Source organism: Helianthus annuus, chromosome 5 (genome assembly GCF_002127325.2).
Source record: "Helianthus annuus cultivar XRQ/B chromosome 5, HanXRQr2.0-SUNRISE, whole genome shotgun sequence".
Taxonomy (NCBI): Eukaryota; Viridiplantae; Streptophyta; class Magnoliopsida; order Asterales; family Asteraceae; genus Helianthus; species Helianthus annuus.
The window spans coordinates 177,243,773-177,263,067 of NC_035437.2; positions in this window are offsets into that span (position 1 = coordinate 177,243,773).

Below are 19,295 nucleotides of genomic sequence, written 5' to 3' on the forward strand. Positions count from 1 at the left end.
GTGTGATCAATCAACCGATTTACTTCTGTTGAGTAGTTTGGTCGGTTCAACAGTTTATGAACACCCCTACATGCTACTAGTTTAATAACTAAATTGTGTAAAATCGAATTTAGTAAGACTTGATATCTTCAACCCCAAGATGACGCAAAACGACTTCTTCTAAGCGACCATCACGGTATGCATGTTGTTAACAAAGAAACACAAAATCTTTTAGAAATGAATCGTTTAAAAAAACTTTAAAAGACAAACAACTTTAAACTGAATGATTTTAATAAATAAGCGATTCAAATTGAATAATTTTAAAAACGATAGAAAGTTTAAAAAATGGTTAAAAACAAATGATTTTAAAAATGACGTTTATAAAAAACAAATGTTTAATGAAAATACATATTTGTTTGTATATATAAAACATAATTTTTTAAATAATAATCATAAAAATAAAGAAAATAATAAAAAAACTTGAAAGCATTAATAACCTCTTAAATATTAAAAGAACTTTGTAATTATCGAAAACAGCCCCTAAGGTATATAATTACCTAATTACCCTTACACTTAAGTGCAAAAAAAGTAACAAAGTTAGTGTCAGGGGACAAAACCGTTAAAAATGCAACATCGAGGTCTGATATGTTAAAAGATTCTTTTTTGGGCTGAAATGGTTAAATTGACTAAACTCTTTTATCTAACTGTTTTGGCCCTTGCCACTAACCCCATCCATTTATTTGGTTAAAAACTAGTCATGTGCCCCTCACATGAGGGGCATTATACCAATTCACCCACTCTATTATAATAAACCCTTTAACAAAAAAAAAAAAAAAAAAAAAACCATATGTGATCCATGTTCATCTTCTTCATTTCAGATTAAAGGCTTGCAAACCCATTTGTGATCTATGTTCATCAGAACAATCTGTGATTTATCTGAACCGAAAAATAGTTACTTTTCCAGATGGAACAATATAGAGCAAACAACTACATGTTCTAAATCTTCATATCATAAAGCTTAAAAACAGGTGGATCAGTTTGCTTTTTTTTTCATGACCTTAAGTGTCACACTCCAACTGATAGCGGAAATATCGGAGTAAGTCGAAATAGATTGCTCATTACACATAAAGCTAAAATGTGACAAGTATTTAAGAATAAATTTCATGAAACGGGATCAGGAGAAAACGCTCAAAAGTGTGAGAATGGTGAGAACGCATCCTAGCCGAACACGTGGCGTGGGGCATGATCAGGGTCCGAGGTTTTTTTTTTTTTTCTTTTTAGTATTCTTCTCCTTTCACGATTTTCGCGTTTGACATGTTTTTTTTATTTTTTGCGTGCAAGATAATTTTGGCGTTATGTAGATTTATTAATTATTTGGCGTTTTACTGTTTTTTCTCAGATTTCTTCTCGTTGAATTAATTCTTTTTGTGTCACATAGTTAATTTTTTGGCGTTATGGTTTTTCCATGTCATTTTTGGCGTTTTGTATCTTTTTGTTAATAATTCATTTCCATAGATTAATATTTTATAAAACTACAATAACGCGAAAATCAAAATAAACTAATAGTCTTCCGTAGGTGGGATTACATCAGAGATGTACCCATCGCTTTGTTCATCACTTTCTTCAGATTCTTCATCATCAAATTTCATTTTTGCGTATAACGCCATTAGCTCTTCTCTTCTTTGCTGCAGCCTATTCTTGAATATCTCTGCATTCTTGGATTTTGGATCGTTTGAAGGTGTTAAATCACAGAGTTGTTCAATGACAGATAGCAACCCTGTCTTCAACATTTCTTCCATTGGCCTTGAATATTGCATCCCGTTTTTATAAGCCACTTCAAGTGTCCCTTCTTCCTCATGCAATACCCAACTGCTAATTTTTGGTATATGAGTATCTTCAATATCATCATCATCTTCATCATCTTCTGCTGGAAACTTTCTCTCCAGCCTTTTTATTACAATTCTTGTTCTTTCACAATCGTTGTCTCTTGGAACCCCAAGGGCCAGGATATCCTTCTGAACATTTTCAGTCATTCCCATCATGGCTTTTATTGTTCTTACCTTTACCCTTCTCCTGTCAGAGAACTTTATGATGAATCGTTTCTCTTTCCTTTCAAACCTCCATGCAATAACCTTAGCCATTTTTTAAATTTTTTGGCGTTTTGGAGAATATTTGGCGTTTTAGTTTTTTTGGCGTGTTTGAGCTTGGGTTCTCATGGTCTTCTTTTATATTGACTTTTTTTTTCTCCCGCGTATGTCAGGTAATTATGACGTTTTGAAAAAGATAAATAAATTTAATATAATAAATCTTAGTAATTATGTTTTCCGTCGTTTCATTTTTCTGTTTTTTGCAGTTTACCGTGTTTTGTTTTCAGACTCAATTGTTTTAATGGTGTAACACGTCAAATCTTTTGACGGCTGTAATTATGGCGTTTTGTTTTCCAATGGCGGTTGGATAACTATTGGATTTCTTTTGTTTTATATTCTTTGCACATTGTTTCACGCTTTTTTATAATATTAGTTGTTCAAATTAATTTTATTATATAGTTTGGTAGTTTTTTTGGGGCGTTTTTATGACATTATGGCGTTTTACTCGTATTTGCTAATTTTGGCGTTTTATTATATTTTTCATTATAGCATTAATATTATTTTGTTGTTTATTAACTGACATTACAAAACAAACAATAGATAAAGAAAATTAAAAAAAAAAAACAAAGTAGAAGCAATTTATGATTTTAAATCTTCAGTGTCATCAGTCTCTTTTTTCTTTTGAAACTACAAGAAATGTGACAAATAAATGGCGTTTTGGGGTTGGCGTTGTTTATTTTCTTTGTTCATGTGTTGAAATGTCTTTGTGGATGTTGGAGACATAGAGTGACCCCTTGTGGGTGGATGCTATCTGCCTGTGGTCTTCATTATATTCATTGAGGCCAAAGTAGCATTTATACTGGTATAAGTCTCTTCTTATCATCCAAACCTTCTTCAGGAACAAAGATGACAGTATGACATATGGGTGTCATCAGTCCCTTTTTTTTTCAATTTTGTCCATCTCATGCAACAAAATTTTTCTTCACTCACGTAACAAATCATTAAATGAAGCTTCATGCAGAACATTACTGAGGATCAAAGAAAAGATGTTTGCTGTCGTTGTATTTTTTGGCGTTTTACATTAAGTTGTATATTTTTTTTAGCAACCACTGTGTGTTTTTTTGTGTTCTTTTGGTGTGATAAACGGAAGCTGGTGAGGCGTTTATATTTATAGAGTTTTTTTTGGCGCGTAGTTTAGGCGGGATGTTATTTTTATAACATAAAATGTAATTAACATTTATCCGGATGTAAACTTTGGCGTTATATATAATGGCATTTCATATTTTATGGCATTTTTGTAGCCAGAGAGCTTAAATAAAAACGCAGAAAAAAGTACGCAGTGATAAATTGGCGTTTTGTATTTATTTGGCGTTTTATTTTTCAATGGCGTTTTATGTGAGGAATGGTTTTTTTTTTTTTACTTTTTTACCCTTAATGACGCGCGTCCACGTAATAAAATTGGTGTTATTTACTAAAATGCCACCGCGCCAATCTAGTCCATAGATTATTTTGATCGGACGATCAATAAGCGTTCTCAGCGTTCTCACACTTTCTACCGTTTTCTCTAAATCCTGACCCTTAATTTCATTTCATTGCTAAAAGAATCAATTACGTTGTTTGAAATAAAATACAACAAGTCGAACAAAATGAATTACATTACAACAAGTATTTGAAGTTTAAAATATGTTTCTAGGCATCCTACTAAGTTCCATGCATCATCATCATTATCATCAAAATCCTGCAATATGTTTTAAAGTATAGATCAATACAAAAGTATTGGCGAGTATACAAGTTTTGGAATACTAGCATATAAGTATAAAAGAATGTCTCAAATCCAACATGGCAATTATTATACAAAATTGAAGCTAGCATGCATAACTATAGGCCAAACCCGAGTGTCCACAAGAATAATGTGCATCCCTCGACACCGAAGTAATCGAGACCGTAAATATAAAAACCTTTTAAAAATATTTTTGGACACCCCAAAGGTCCTAAAATAAACACCGTACGCGAGAAACGAGCCCGAAATACCTATGTACTTAGAAAAATCAAGAAAAACAAAGTTCACTAGTCGCTCGCGGGCCGCAACAAACGAAGGAAGTTCCTTCGCGGGGCGCGATCGTCGGACAAGGCATTGCGCCACGTGTCCTATGCGTGTCAAGTCTAGTCTGCTGACTAGAATAAGCTAGTGCCGCCTTTAAGACCCTCGCGGGCCGCGAAGGCCTTTGCTAGATCTCTCGCGGGGCGCAAGAGCACCCCTGACCAGCCCTATAAATAGAGGTTTAGGCCTCATTCAGTCCTCGTTCATTTTTCTTTTCTCTCTCAAACTCTCGGATAGTATAAACTCTCGGGAAATAATACCCACTATAAAGCGAAGCTCTGACTCGTTGTAAGTACTATAACCCTGCTATTACACTACACAATTGATCTAAGATTCCGTAATGCATGTCGGCTCTGCCCGACTCAGTCATTGGAATTCTGTCTCGAGCTGTACGATTAATGTGATTTGGGTTATTTTACTAACACGTGTGCATTGTTTGATTTTAATAGATAATAACCAGGAAAATCACCAGGAAGCTATAGTAGTATCACCTAAATCTACAATGTGAGTACATCTGCTTTTTGCCACTTTTTTGTAAATTACTTCATGAGTCAAAATGTTTTACCAAAACGTCAAATGTTTTAGATGAACACTTAACGGTAATTGAGTATTTGTGATTCTACAATTACTGCCGGTATGTTGGGGTTTTGCGTACAAAATATGAAAGACGTTACCATTGGACAAAGAGTTAGCTAATGGGTAATATGACCCACAAGTCAGGTTGACAGGATCGAATGATTAACTGAGTAGATATAAACAAATGTAATTGCGGGATGCCCTCAATACTGTAAAGTGATAAAATTGTTTGATTAAACTGGGATGCACTCGCCAGTATTTCTTTCTGATAAAATGTTTTTAAAATGCGTTTCAGGTAACACAATGTGAAAGCCAATAGAAGCCAGATGGAGAGCACTAAAGGATTGGAAAAGTGGCTATAAAAGTTACCTAAATAAAAAGGAGTTTTTGTTTTCAATAATTAGGATTTATCCCTACAAATGTATTGTCAAATGAACTTGGGTTTTATCCCAATAAATTAATATTATAAAAGTTTGGTGTTTTACTCTGATAAACAAATTTCCTAACTACGGTCCTGATGTATTCCGCTGCTAAATTAATAAACACCGATGCCACTGATACTGCCCGCTCGCGGAACCCTTTTCTACAAAAAAGAGAGGTTGGTTTAATAGAGGAGCGCATGAGAGAAGAAAGAGAATGAAGAAGTTACAACAACAAAGGGCCATAGTCAGGGCTAATAGGGAGGCAGATGCACAAATTCAGGAAACAGCCAATAGGCCACCATGGGAGGAGGAACTAGATAGACAGCTGGCCAATGATGTGTGCAAAATGCAACATATAAAATACATCAAATAAGGCATAAAACTAACCCTTTTTAGTACTAATGTTGGAAAAAGTGTGCTTTTGTCTTCCTTTTGAATTTACAGGACCAAATGAGTTTAAACGAGCAAAAGGAACAAATACACAACAAAAACCAACATAAATACAAAGAAATGGAATAAACATGACATGCCCGACCCCTCGACAGCACCCCAAGAGCAAAAACAAGAAACAGAAGACTGGCCACGGGTCGTGCCCACTGGACACGGGGGCGTAGTCAGGTGTCTGCAGAAAGGACAAAGTCGTGGAAGCTTCTTCGCCCACAACGGGGCGTGCCCAGCTCAGCGCGAGGCATGGTCAACGCTAAGATATGTAGAATCTTGCAAAATCTTGGTAGTACAGATACGCTTCTGCCTACGGGGCCGTGCCCAGCGAACACGGGCCGTGTGGAGCCCTATGCTGACAAATGCAATTAATGAAGGAAGAGAAAGAGATGGCCACGGGGGCGTGTCCGCTGGACATGGGGTCGTGGCTGGGCTTCTGTTCAGGCTATAAATAGGGGTGTTTGGCTCACTTCAAAGGCATCCCTTGGCAAACCACTACTCTCTCACTTTGCCACCACTACACCACTAACACCCACCACCATCATCCATCATCCACCTTTAGGTGCTGTTTGTTTTTTCAGAGGTAAAATGTCTGCAGTCTGCGGACCACGTCTGTAGACATCTGTAGCAGAAGAGGTGGACCAAACCTCTGCAGTCTGCAACAAGAAGACTGTTTGTTTTTTAACTTCTGCAACATGTCGAAATAAACTGAAATTAAACTAATTTATCAAAATAGCTGGGTAACGAAAAATTAACGTTAAATATCTGAATATAATATAATAAAATATTCAAATGTAATACAATTAAATAATCGGGCCAAACATAAGAACATGTTTAGCTAAATTTCACTTGTTTACAATGCACATGAAATCAGCAAGTCAGTTTAGAACTAAAAAAAATTCAAATCCATGAAATTCCCTAAAAAATAAATCCAACAAACCAAAATGAATTAAGTTAAAGTTCATACAATTGAAACTAAAAAGTCAAAGTTCATACAATTCCCATTTCAAAACATGTTTACCTCTTTCAGACAGAAATCTACGAAAACAGGAAGAGGTGGCTAACAAAGAAGAAGTTAATGACATCTACGTATCTCTAATACAATTAGCATTTCGAAAAAATATCTCTGAACCGATCATCATCCTCTGGTGACGGCGGGGCTAGGGGAGGAGGGTGACAGCGGCGCTGGGGATGAGGGTGACGGAGGCGGGGCTGGGGGAGGAGGCTGACGGCGGTGGTGGTGGAAGAGATGTGCTAGGGTTTTGGATGAAAAATGTCTGGGTTTTGTGTTTGTGACATTAGGGCAAGAAGAAGATGGAAGAAGAGGTTAGAAGTGGTTGTCCCACATCTGCATCAAAAAGAGGATGCGCAGAGGTTTTTTAATGAAATGTCTTCGAGAAAACAAACACTCTGCAGACCCAAACGTCTGCGCGTGGTCTACGTGGCACAAACATAAGAGGACAAGAAGAGCTTTTTAGAAAAATCAAACAACACCTTAGAGTGTGTAGTAGTCTCGGGATCCAAGATTGATAGTAAGAGTTCTTGTTAATCAAAGGCCATGTTTGGCTAAGTCTCTTACATCACTTGGTGAAGACAAGTCTTTTATGTATTACTTTTGATTTTTAATCTTTCGGCACTTTTTATTTGGTTTTGTATTAATGACTTTAATAACTAGTTTCTTATGTTGAAGGTGAATTTTCTTTATCATTTGTCCGTCATGTCTTGGCATTACTTTATTGTCTATATAAAGTAAAAGATTTACACCATTCATATCTCTACGTTCTACATAGAGGTATGTTGGCTGCCTGATCGGGGGTTAAGGGAATGGTTTAGTAAGGTTCTTGCCTTGTTCAGTGTATAGATCCTACAAGGACCTGGGTCAAGCTTACTAGGACCTCCTTCAATACCCACTGGTACTGGATGGCGGGGGTACGAATGGCTTGACCCCCTCATATGTAAACTACTATTAATACATTAAACCGGCTACTTGGGATTGTATCCCTGCTGTCTCAAACCACTTAGCCGAGGGTAACGTCACCTTCAAAAGAGGGGCCTACCACTTTTCGCATTAATAACTTAATTAATTATCTTTCAATATTCCGACCCTTTGGGATTGTATGACTCAAACCACTGGGTTGAGGGTAACGTCACCTTCAAAAGAGGGGCCTACTACTATAACTAAGATAATCTCTTAGGGCATGAATGATCATGTGATGAGCATGACGTATATATGATGTGTATGAATAATATTCCTAACGTAATATATGTGTGTGTGTGTGTGTATATACATATCAAGTGTGATTCAGTTCGTATATAAAATGCCAAGTATGACTCGGTTCTTGCGCGTGAAGTGCGTATTTTTGATTGATTAACATCGTATGTGTATAAATAAACAAGTGTGAACAAAATTGCATTTCCATTATGATCAAAGTCTCAGATTACACGATTGAGAAAGGAAATACGAATACAAGTTTTTAAAAATAAAATGTGACTACAAACTTTCCATAAATAGAAATATGAAAATGTGAGGCGTTACATATGTGGTATATGCACATTGATTAACGACAACCTAAAAATACAAGTTCATACTTTCAATCATATCAAAACTAGGGATTATTTGTGTTTTTATAATTTGTTATATCAAAACCAAGGATTATTTGTTTTTTTTAATCTGTTACAATTAGCACTAAACGTATTGTTATCCCAACAATGAAGAACATGTCAAATTTCTCATCATTAGATTGGAGCAATGGTGTGATTTCCATTTTTCTATCATGTAAATGTTGTGTTTCCTTGTTTGTTTCTAGCCCTGGCTAGTTTGTTTCATTGATGAAATTATCATTCAAAAAAATTACGAGATTGAAATAGTTATTGTTTAGAAGAAAATGAGGAGACAAAACTATTGTTGGTTTATAACTGATCCCAGCAACAATGATTGTTTGAAAATTATTTGTTTATTGATGTGAGGTTTGAATTAACACTATATTCTAAAATATGTTGTTATAAAATATTAAGAGAGGAAGATGAGGGAACATGAAAGTATTTAAGAGCCGACTATCAAATACCATATGTTTACAAAAAGTCCATACTCAATGTCTAATTGAGAGGATTATGAAAAGACGAGAGAGAAGTATAGTCGGTGAGGGTCAAGGTGCTATAGGTTGGCATGATGCTTGGGTTTGAAGATGCTAGCTTTAGCACGAGTCACCATGGGGTGTGTGTTTGTAATAGGAGCACTAGGAACATTAGCTTGAACTGAGATAGAGGAAGACAGATCTAGATTAGTGGTGTGTTGGGCTGGAGTGGCGTCGGACTGAGATTGGGTTGGAATAAGCTCAGAGGAAGTGGCATGTTGATGTTGGGATGGGCTGGGCTGGCGTTGGTTTAGACTAGAGTTGGTGTCGTCGCAGGGTTATTCTAGGCTTGAACGTCGCTGGTTTAGGCTGAGGCTGCTGGTATGGTAGTTTGATGCTAGGCTTGGGCTGCGGTGGTCTGGGTGGGTAAGGGAGGGAGATCGGGGTGAGGTGTTTAGGTTTGATTTAAGGTGGGGTGGAATAGGTTCAGAGCAGAAAGTGCAATGCGATTTGGGTAGGGAAGGGGCATATGGAGATTGGGGTTTAGGAGAAGAGGTGTCCGAAAAAGTATGCCAAGGAAGAGAGGAGGGATCGATGGTGGAGAGGTCCCCCTTTAATGGGAAGGTTCGTTCATTAAACCGGGCATGACAGGTGATATAAATGCGAGATGTAGTTGGATCGAGGCACTTGAAGCCTTTATATTAGGTGCAATTACCGAGAAAAATACACGGTAGGCTACGCGGGGCAAACTTATGTACCGAGTAGTCGCGTAAATAAGGGTAAACCTGACAACCAAACACCCGAAAGTCATGATAATTCAGTTCCTTAGCCAGTAACACTTCAAATGGTGATTTGTCAAGCAAAACTTTTGTGGGTAAGTGTCGCAGCCCCGACCCTACCCCGGGAACGGGAGCCGCGGGCACGAGCCGGTGGTATCGGTGTTTATTAATTTGGCAGCGGAATTTAAAACATCAGGATCGTAGTTAGGAAATAAATTCAGAGTTCGTAAAACACCACACTTTTGTATTAAACAAATGGGATAAAAACCCATATTTCATTTATAATATCTTTATAGGGATAAACCCTAGTTTGCTGAAAGTATAAAATTTTTATTTAGGTAACGTTATAGCCACTTTCTTTAAGCCTTCAGTGCTCCATAGTTGGCTTCTACTAGCTTTCACATCAAGTTACCTGAAACGCGTTTTAAAATATTTTATCAGCAAGAAATACTGGCGAGTACATTCCATTTTATAAAATGACACATTGTTATATTTTACAGCATCAAGAGTTTTTACATTTGTTTATGTCTACCAATTTCTCAACGCAGTATTGCTACTGGGCACCATTTCCCCCGTGCTTGCGGTCATGCTAATATTGGCTAACCCTTTGTCCAATATTGACGAGTGTCAAGTAATGTATACAAAACCCAACATACTAATGATAATTATAGAATTACAAAAACTTAATTATTGTAAGTATAACTGATAAACATTTAGGGTTTTGTAAAACATTTTAAATATAATCGTATCACAAAATGTGATAAAAGGATAATGACACACATTGCCAACTTAGGTATTTCTATTGGCTTCCTGGAAATATTTTCTGCAAATATTCTTGAGTGCCTATTAAAAAATATACAATGCACGTGCGTGAGTATAATAACCCAAATTCAACTTATCAATACGTCACGAGACAGAAACCCAACTTAGTTTACAAAGCATAGCCCTGAACAGGCAGTGCTTTGGTATCAGTTGTTGGGTTCCAGATCAATCGGACAGGGTATCGAATTAGTGATCAGGGGATTAAAATACTTACAACGAAGCAGAGCTTCATGATTAGGGGGTATTTTATCTGTGATTTTCGCATTATATATGTTAAGAGAAGAAAAGAATTGAACGAGGATGAAAGGCCGTTGAACTGCTCTATTTATACGAATTCGGGGGGTCTCTCGCGCCCCGCGACCCGCCCAAGGAGGTCCTCTCGCACCCCGCGAGGGCACCCTAGCTACGGCTAGGCTTGGCAGATCATCACATAGGTTCAACACGTTACGGGACACGTGGCACAAGGGGTGCCCGACAAGAAATGGGTTGTCGCGCTCCGCGACACACCGGGGGAGGTCGCGGCCCACGACCGAGTATAAAATTTTGATTTTTCATTTTAATTAAAAAGTAATGTTACGCGAGTTTGATTTCGCGATTACGGAGCGTTATAGGGTGTTTTCGAGGGTTGTTATAGTAAGCGATTGATGATATAAACCGTAGTACTGAAAGCATGAACCCAATAGGGCGTAGAGACATTACTATTAGAAAGAAGTGCCAAGCCCATCTCAACAATATGTCGGTGCTTCCTCTCGGCCTCCCATTTTGTTGGGGAGTATATGGGCATGAGATTCGGTGAAAGGTGCCATTATTATCAAATAATTGTTTAACATTCCGATTTAAAAATTCAACTCCTCCATCACTTTGAAAGACTTTAATTTTTCTTGAAATTGAGTTTGAGAGAGGCGCATGAAGGTAGCCAAAATAATATGGAACTCTGATTTAGACTTTAGAGGATAGAACCAAGTAAACCTCGAGAAGTCATCCACAAAAATAACATAATATCTATACGTCTTAATGGACGAAACTAGGGATGGGCCCTATAAATCACAATGAATTAAGTCTAATGGAGGAGACACGACTTTCATTTATTGGAAAAGTTAAACGTTGTCCTTTAGACATTTCACAAGAAGGACATATTATTGGTTTAGGCAAAATAGACGTGAGTTGTAAGGACCCACTTTTATTCAAACATAAGATAGTATCAAAGGAGACGTGTCCCAAACGAGAGTTCCACAACTCAAAAGACGCTTTAGGTGATTTTGATGAAATTGAGGAGAGAGCTTGAGGACCTGTATGCAACATATAAAGACCGTCTTCACATTGTCCTTGTGCCACCATCTATTTCGTTGTGCGGTCCTGAATAAAAAAATAAGGTTGGGAGAACAAAACATCCAAATTATTGTCAGTGGTGAGTTTGCTTATAGACATAAGATTTTTCATAAGATTAGGAACCACCAATATATCGTTTAACTTTATGTCCTTAGAAATATTAGTATTGCCAATATGAGTAATGGGAAGGGAAATTCCATTACCAAAAGTCACTTTATGATCACCTGTATAGGGGGCTGAATTGTTGAGATTCACATTAGGTGGAACCATATGATCAGTGGCACCCGTATCCGTAACCCAATCCGGACCGGTAGTGTTAAGATGACATTGGGCATGGAAGGCTTTCGCCAAATCTGATGGGGAGGGGTTGGAGCGTTGGGCAATCTCAAGTAAGTTTGGACACTGATGTGCGTAGTGCATGGTATAATTTTTATGTATATTTTTAGCCCTTTTTACACTTTAGTCAAGTTTTAAATTTATAAAACACGATATTTTACTAACACTAAACACACATATGGGCAAGTGCACCCATCGTGAGCGTAGTATAGCGTTGGTAAGATACCGAGGTCGTCCAAGGACACAAGAGCTTTTAATACCGGTTTATCCTCAACGTCTAATCAAATAAAAAATTTAGAAAAAGGTTTTAAACATGAAAATAAAAACTAAAAATGCTGAAAAATAAAAATAAAAATAAAAACAGATAGACAAGATGAATCACTTGGATCCGACTCGCCTTTAGTGTAACCTTTGATGAATTTCGCACTTTTGTACTTTTTAAGAGATTATCTTAGTTATAGTAGTAGGGCCCTCTTTTGAAGGTGACGTTACCCTCAACCCAGTAGTTTGAGTCAGCAAGGATACAATCCTAAAGGGTTGGATTATTGAAAGATAATTAATTAAGTTATTAATGCGTAATGTAGTAGGCCCCTCTTTTGAAGGTGACGTTACCCTCGGCTAAGTGGTTTGAGTCAGCAGGGATACAATCCCAAGTAGCCGGGTTAATGTAATAATAGTAGTTTACGTATGAGGGGATCAAGCCATTCGCACCCCCGCCATCCAATACCAGTGGGTATTGAAGGAGGTCCTAGTAAGCTTGACCCAGGTCCTTGCAGGATCTATGCACTGAACAAGGCAAGAACCTTACCAAACCATTCCCTTAACCCCCGACCAGGTAGCCAACATATCTCTATATAGACCATATAGATATGAATGGTGTAAATCTTTTATTTTATATAGACAGTAAAATAACGCCAAGACACCACAGACAAATGATAAGGAAGTTTCACCTTCAACATAAGAAACTAGTTATTAATGTCATTAATACAAAACCAAATAAAAAGGGCGAAAAGATAAAAAAAACAAAAGTATTACACTAAATGCTTGTCTTCACCAAGTGATGTAAGAGACTTAGGCAAACATGACCTTTGATTGTCAAGAACTCTTACTATCAATCTTGGATCCCGAGACTACTACACACACTCTATGATTGATGATGGTGGTGGTGGTGGGTGGGTGAAGTGTGAGAGAGGTGGTTTGCCAAGGGATGCCTTTGAAGTGAACCAAGCACCTTTATTTATAGCCTGTACAGAAGCCCGAACACAACCCCGTGTCCATTGGGCACGACCCTGTGTCCATCCACTTTCTCTTTTTTCATTTAATGCATTTTGTTTGCATTAGTTGACCACGCCCCCGTGTCCGCTGGGCACGACCCCATGTCCAGAAGCATATCTGTACTATCAAGATTTGCTTGGATTCTGTGAATTTTAGCGTTGACCACGACCGTGTGGAGCTGGGCACGCCCCCGTGTTGGGTGGTAGAAGCTTCTACAACTTTGTCTTTTCTGCAGACACTTGGGCACGCCCCTATGTCCGCTGGGCACGGGGCGTGTTCAGCCTTCTGATGTCTTGTTTTTGCTTGGGAAGATGCTGTCGAGGGGTCGGGCATGCCACGTTTATTCCTTTTCTTGTGTTTATGTTAGATTTAGCTGCATTTTTGCTTCTTTTGTTCATTTGAGCTCATTTAATCCTGAAAATACAAAAGGAAGACAAAAGCACACTTTTTCCAACATTAGTACTGAAAAAGGGTTAGTTTTATGCCTCATTTGATGTAATTTATATGTTTCATTTTACACACATCAAATACCCCCACACTTGAATCTTTGCTTGTCCTCAAGCAAAACTCTTTATAATGTGGCTTATACTCCCAAATGGAATGGGTAGAAGAGAAGGTTTTGGGCTTGTCTTGAGTGTCGGGATTCCAAGATCTTTAATAGGTTTTATTTTTATGTTATTTACAATCCTATTCGTTATGATTTATTTAGAGCATTACATAAGAGAAATTACTTATTTGGGCATAACATGCCTTTTTAAAATTCCATTTATATACAAGTTCACATACCTCACAGGAGATCACTCAACACTCGGCCGAAGTTGTATTTTTGTGAAACACTCGAGACCGGCATGGAACTTACTTCTACCATATGCTTGCCAAGCAATCAATCCTCCTCCTTTTTAACTACAAACCTTTGTAAATATCAAGAGGTCTTTGGGGAAGGGTTAGGCTTGGGTTAAAGGTAGGTGGTTTTGGGTTAGTGGTTAGTAGAAAAGGGCGAAAGGCGTAAAAAGCATCGGTTTTCGTAAAACTTTTTGTTTTTGTGACTTTTTATTTAAATGAAGCATTTTCAAACAAAGTTTCTTTTTGATGAACTTGTTTGTTTATTGTTAAGCTTCATAACACTTTTTTTTATAAGGGGCGTCACATGAAAACTGAGCTTTTTACTAAAATAAAGGGTTTAAAATAAAGAGGGTTTTGGTGGGTAAAAGGTGTTTATTTTGTGGGTTTAGAAATGAAAATGTTTAGGCTCAAAGGGGTTAACTAGGGGGATTTTGGGTAGGTGGTATAGAAAAAGAAAAATAATGGTGTTCAAAGAAAAATGTTAGTCCTAATGCCTCCATCATTTACTTACTTGGGTTTAAGTTGGTAAGGACCGGGAATGTATCGTCATGGCAAGTTCTAGAGTCGTAAGAAACCAAGCGGCTATTCACACAAGAAATGAAAGATGAGCATTTATTTTTAAAGATGTGTATTTATATGCTCAATTAAAGGCTCAAAACTCACTTTTTTGTGGGAATGGGTTTTTAATGTGATCAACTATATATAATCAAATTTTAACTAGATTTGTCATGTCGTTTCATAATTTTCTTATGTTGGTTCTTTTTATCACGACGCCATCGGTTGTAAATTTGTAAAAATATAACCTTTTTAGAACTTGTTATTCCCAAATTAAACCAAGACAAGTAAAAAAAATGAAAAGTTTTTGAAAAAAATTGGGGTGTTTAGCGGTTCCAATAGAGTTTTGTGTAAGGCTTAAAATTAGGATTTGCAAAATTCAAGGTTTTAGCATCCCCCCACACTTAAATTACACATTGTCCTCAATGTGTCCCAAAAATAAGTTTTTAGGTTGATTGAATGTGTAAAAGGTGTGTTAAAAACAAAATTTTATGTTACTGGGCGTCTGGACACGGCCCCGTGGTGACAGATTGCCAGTAACAAAGAAACAGAAGGCTGGGCATGGGGTCGTGTTCAGTGAACACGCCCCGTGTCCAGTTACCTGAACTGGGCGTTTTTCTGCAGATCCTTCAGCATGGGGCCGTGTTGGCTGAGCACGGCCCGTGCTAAACTTGCTGTAACGAAGAAAAATTGTCGGGAGGCTCTGTTTTTGTGTATGGGGTGTTGGTTCAAGCTTCTCTTAGTATTCTTCACCATCCCTGTCACACCCCCAAAATCCACCTGCGGAGTATCACCGCTTGGAGGCGTGACATGACCAGGATCCTAACCACCAATCATATTGAACGTGTAATATAGTTAAGTATAGCGGAAGCATTTAAGCAAAACTCAAATATAAGTGTTAACGTAATGAAATATCATAAGTGTTGAAATAGCATTCACGATCCTTTGCCCACAACGACCTGCTCCTCCCTGTGCAAGCTCCATAAAGTACCTAAGGCCCTGCAAGGCATGCAGCAGAGAGTCAACAACTAGTTGAGCGAGTTCACAGAAAGTAAGTTCAGTAATAGAAATGGTATAGCAAGCATTGCGTTCGTTCATCTAATCATGCATCGTATTAGTTCGTTCATTGTTCATGTATAGTATTGGTTCGTATCGCGGGCCCTTTCGGCATGTATGCGAAGATTTGGGTTAATACTCCCAAATATCCTAGACTATGTATATTTGTATCGCTGGCCACCCTGGCATGTGTGCGAAGTTCTAATATGTTTAGTTCGCAGCCTTCCCGAGGCATGTGTGCGAAGATCAGTCATAATTATCGCAGCCAACCCTTGGCGTGTGTGCGAAGATCTGTTCAAGAAGGTATACTAGTCTAGCCGTATCTTATCATTCACCACCCTCACCCTGAGGACTCATATCATTATGTTCCGTTAACTAAGTATGTACGTATAATTTATTCAATCCCATTCCCACCCTGGGAACCCCATGCCTTGGCTGTGTGAACTCACCTTGGTTTGCTCGGCAGATACACAAAGAGTACAGGTAGCAAGTAAATGGTCAACCACGTCCTAACAGGGTTACCACATAAGTCAGGTTTGGTTCAAATATCGCACGTATGTATCACATAATTTAACACGTTGCTAGCATGCAAGGATCATGGTAAACACGTATAGCGCGTTTATCAGTCAGCACGTTAAATACACCACTTGTACGATACAAATGCCCTAGCCCGAACTATTCCCGGCCCAACTTAACATAGGCAGTCCAACAAGCAGATAAGAAAACAAGTCCAAGAACATAACAGTCATAAGATTGGGCCCGTGACAATGTAGGCCCAAAACAGTGTATGTGCATAGCCGGTCTCGAGTCGCAACGGGGATTTCGAGTCGCAACCGGGGTTACGAGTCGCAACAGTTGAATACGAGTCGCAACAGGAGGTTGCGAGTCGCAATGGTGATTTCGGTTCATCATGGTCCGGTTACGAGTCGCAACGGGACTCGCAACCATGGTCTCGGCTTGTGCTGTTGTGGTCTCGAGTGGGGTACCGAGTCGCAACCGTGTGTGTAACTGGTTTCCATAATCATTCCCAACAATCATTCCGTAATTTATGCAAACAACTAAGCAGTTTCACAATTCAGATCAATTAACAGTTTACTCAGAAATCAAACGTGTTCATCTCAAGAACATCAATATACCAATACACAGAATATATAATCGGATCTATGTGATTACAAGGATTACCAATTATCATGCAACTTAAGTCTAAATCCCTTATCAATTTACAGCCGGTTATTCAACATGTATTCAAATAAAAACAACAACGATAACAGTGGCCTTCGATTCCGATTACTAGCATAATTCCCTAATTCATACATGATAGGATCATCTAGCATGGTAAACATAGAAACATAACATTCATAACACACAACCAAACAAACATACTAACCGATTACGAGTGAAGAAGGGTGATCCGAACAAGAGGAGGATCGGATGGTCTTGTGCCGTCGGGTTTCCAAGCAACGAGAGGGAGAGAGAGTTTGTGTGTGTGAGTTCTTTATGGTTGCAAAGGTTGTAAAAACTAAAACCCTAAGATGTGTGTATGTACATATACGTGTGAGGTGAGGGTGGGCCGAAACCTTACTTGGGCCGGCTTGTGATCTCGAGTCCCTTACATGGACCGAGTGGGTTTGCAAACAATAGTAAAGCCCAATTGATTTATGGATCGGGTGTAGTGTTGTGGTCCAATAATGCAACATTTAAACATTTAACCGTAACATTCATTCAATCAAATAAGGTTCACATAAACACGTATCGTTACACAAAGCAAGTCTAAAGTTCGAGTTGTCACATTATCCCCAACTAATTGGAAATTTCGTCCCGAAATTTGGTATGCACTCACTGAGGAAGCTAGGTAAGTTATAGCATTCACTGGTTTTCCTGGGGTGTCACATCCTCCCCCCGTTGATCTGGAATTTCGTCCCGAAATTCCGAAGTAGTAGCTTCAGCCTCAGTAGTGGTAGCATTGGTTTCGAATAACTGGGGGTACTTTTCTGTCATCCTGTCTTCGCGTTCCCAGGTGTACTCTGGGCCACGTTTGGAGTTCCAACGAACTCGAACAAGAGGGATTCTCTTGCTTTTGAGGACCTTCACATCCCGGTCCGTGATTTCAACTGGTTCCTCGACGAACTGCAACCGCTCGTCGACAGTGAGTTCTTTGAAAGGAATAATGAGGTTTTCATCTGATAGGCACTCCTTTAGGTTCGACACATGAAAGACCTTGTGAACTGCCCCGAGTTCAGCTGGTAGGTTCGATCTATAGGCTACCCTGCCTATGCGTTCTATGATCTCGAATGGTCCGACATACCGCGGATTCAGCTTGCCCCGTTTGTCAAAACGAACTACACCCTTCCAGGGTGAAACTTTTAGGTAAAACCCGGTCCCCGACCTGAAATTCCAAAGGCTTTCTACGCTTATCCGCGTAGGATTTCTGACGGTCGCGTGCTGCCGCCATGCGCTGTCGTATCTGTGCGATCTTTTTCCGTGGCGTCCATTACAATCTCTGGACCCGTAATCTGACTATCCCCCACCTCTGCCCAACAGAGAGGTGACCGGCATTTACGCCCGTACAATGCCTCGAATGGAGCGGCTTGAATGCTGGTGTGATGACTATTATTGTATGAGAACTCCACCAAAGGGAGGTGCTTCTCCCAGCCGTTGCCGAAGTCTATAACGCATGCCCGAAGCATGTCTTCAAGCGTTTGGATCGTACGCTCAGACTGCCCATCCGTCTGAGGATGATATGCTGTGCTCATGTCTAAACGTGAGCCGAAAGATTTGTGCATCGCTTGCCATAGCTCTGACGTGAATCGTGCATCGTGATCCAAAATGGTAGATGTGGGCACCCCGTGCCTCGAAACAACTTCTTTAAGATAGACGTCTGCGAGAGTGGAGAACTTATCCGTTTCCTTTATAGGTAGGAAGTGTGCAGACTTGGTGAGTCGATCCACGATCACCCATATGGTATCATTCCCCCGCTGGGATCTAGGTAGGCCTGTAACGAAATCCATGGAAATTTCTTCCCATTTCCATTGCGGTATCTTAGGCTGCTGAAGTAGGCCAGCTGGTTTCTGATGTTCAACCTTGACTCTCGCACAGGTCAAGCATTTTCCAACGTACGTAGCGATGTGGGCCTTCATGCTAGGCCACCAATAAGTAGTGCTGATGTCGTGGTACATTTTATCCGACCCTGGATGTACCGAGTAGCGAGACTTGTGAGCTTCATCCATCACAGTTCGCGTAGACCGCCATAAAGTGGGACCCAAATATGCCCCGATACATAGTAGGCGCCGTCTGCCTTCTGTTCCATTTGTTGTCGTGAGTCGCGTAAGGCTTCAGCTTTGATGTTTTCGGGCTTCAATGCTTCTACCTGAGCATTTCGTATCTGTGTAGGGAGGCTAGACCGGATCGTAAGCTGTAGCGCTCGCATGCGCTGGGGTAGAGTGCCCTTCTGACTGAGGGCGTCCGCCACAACATTGGCCTTGCCTGGATGGTTCTTGATGGCGCATTCGTAGTCGCTAAGTAGTTCAACCCATCGTCGTTGATGCACGCTCAATCCTTCTGCTTAAGGATATGCTCGAGACTCCTGTGATCGGTGTAAGTCGTGCACCTGGTACCGTACA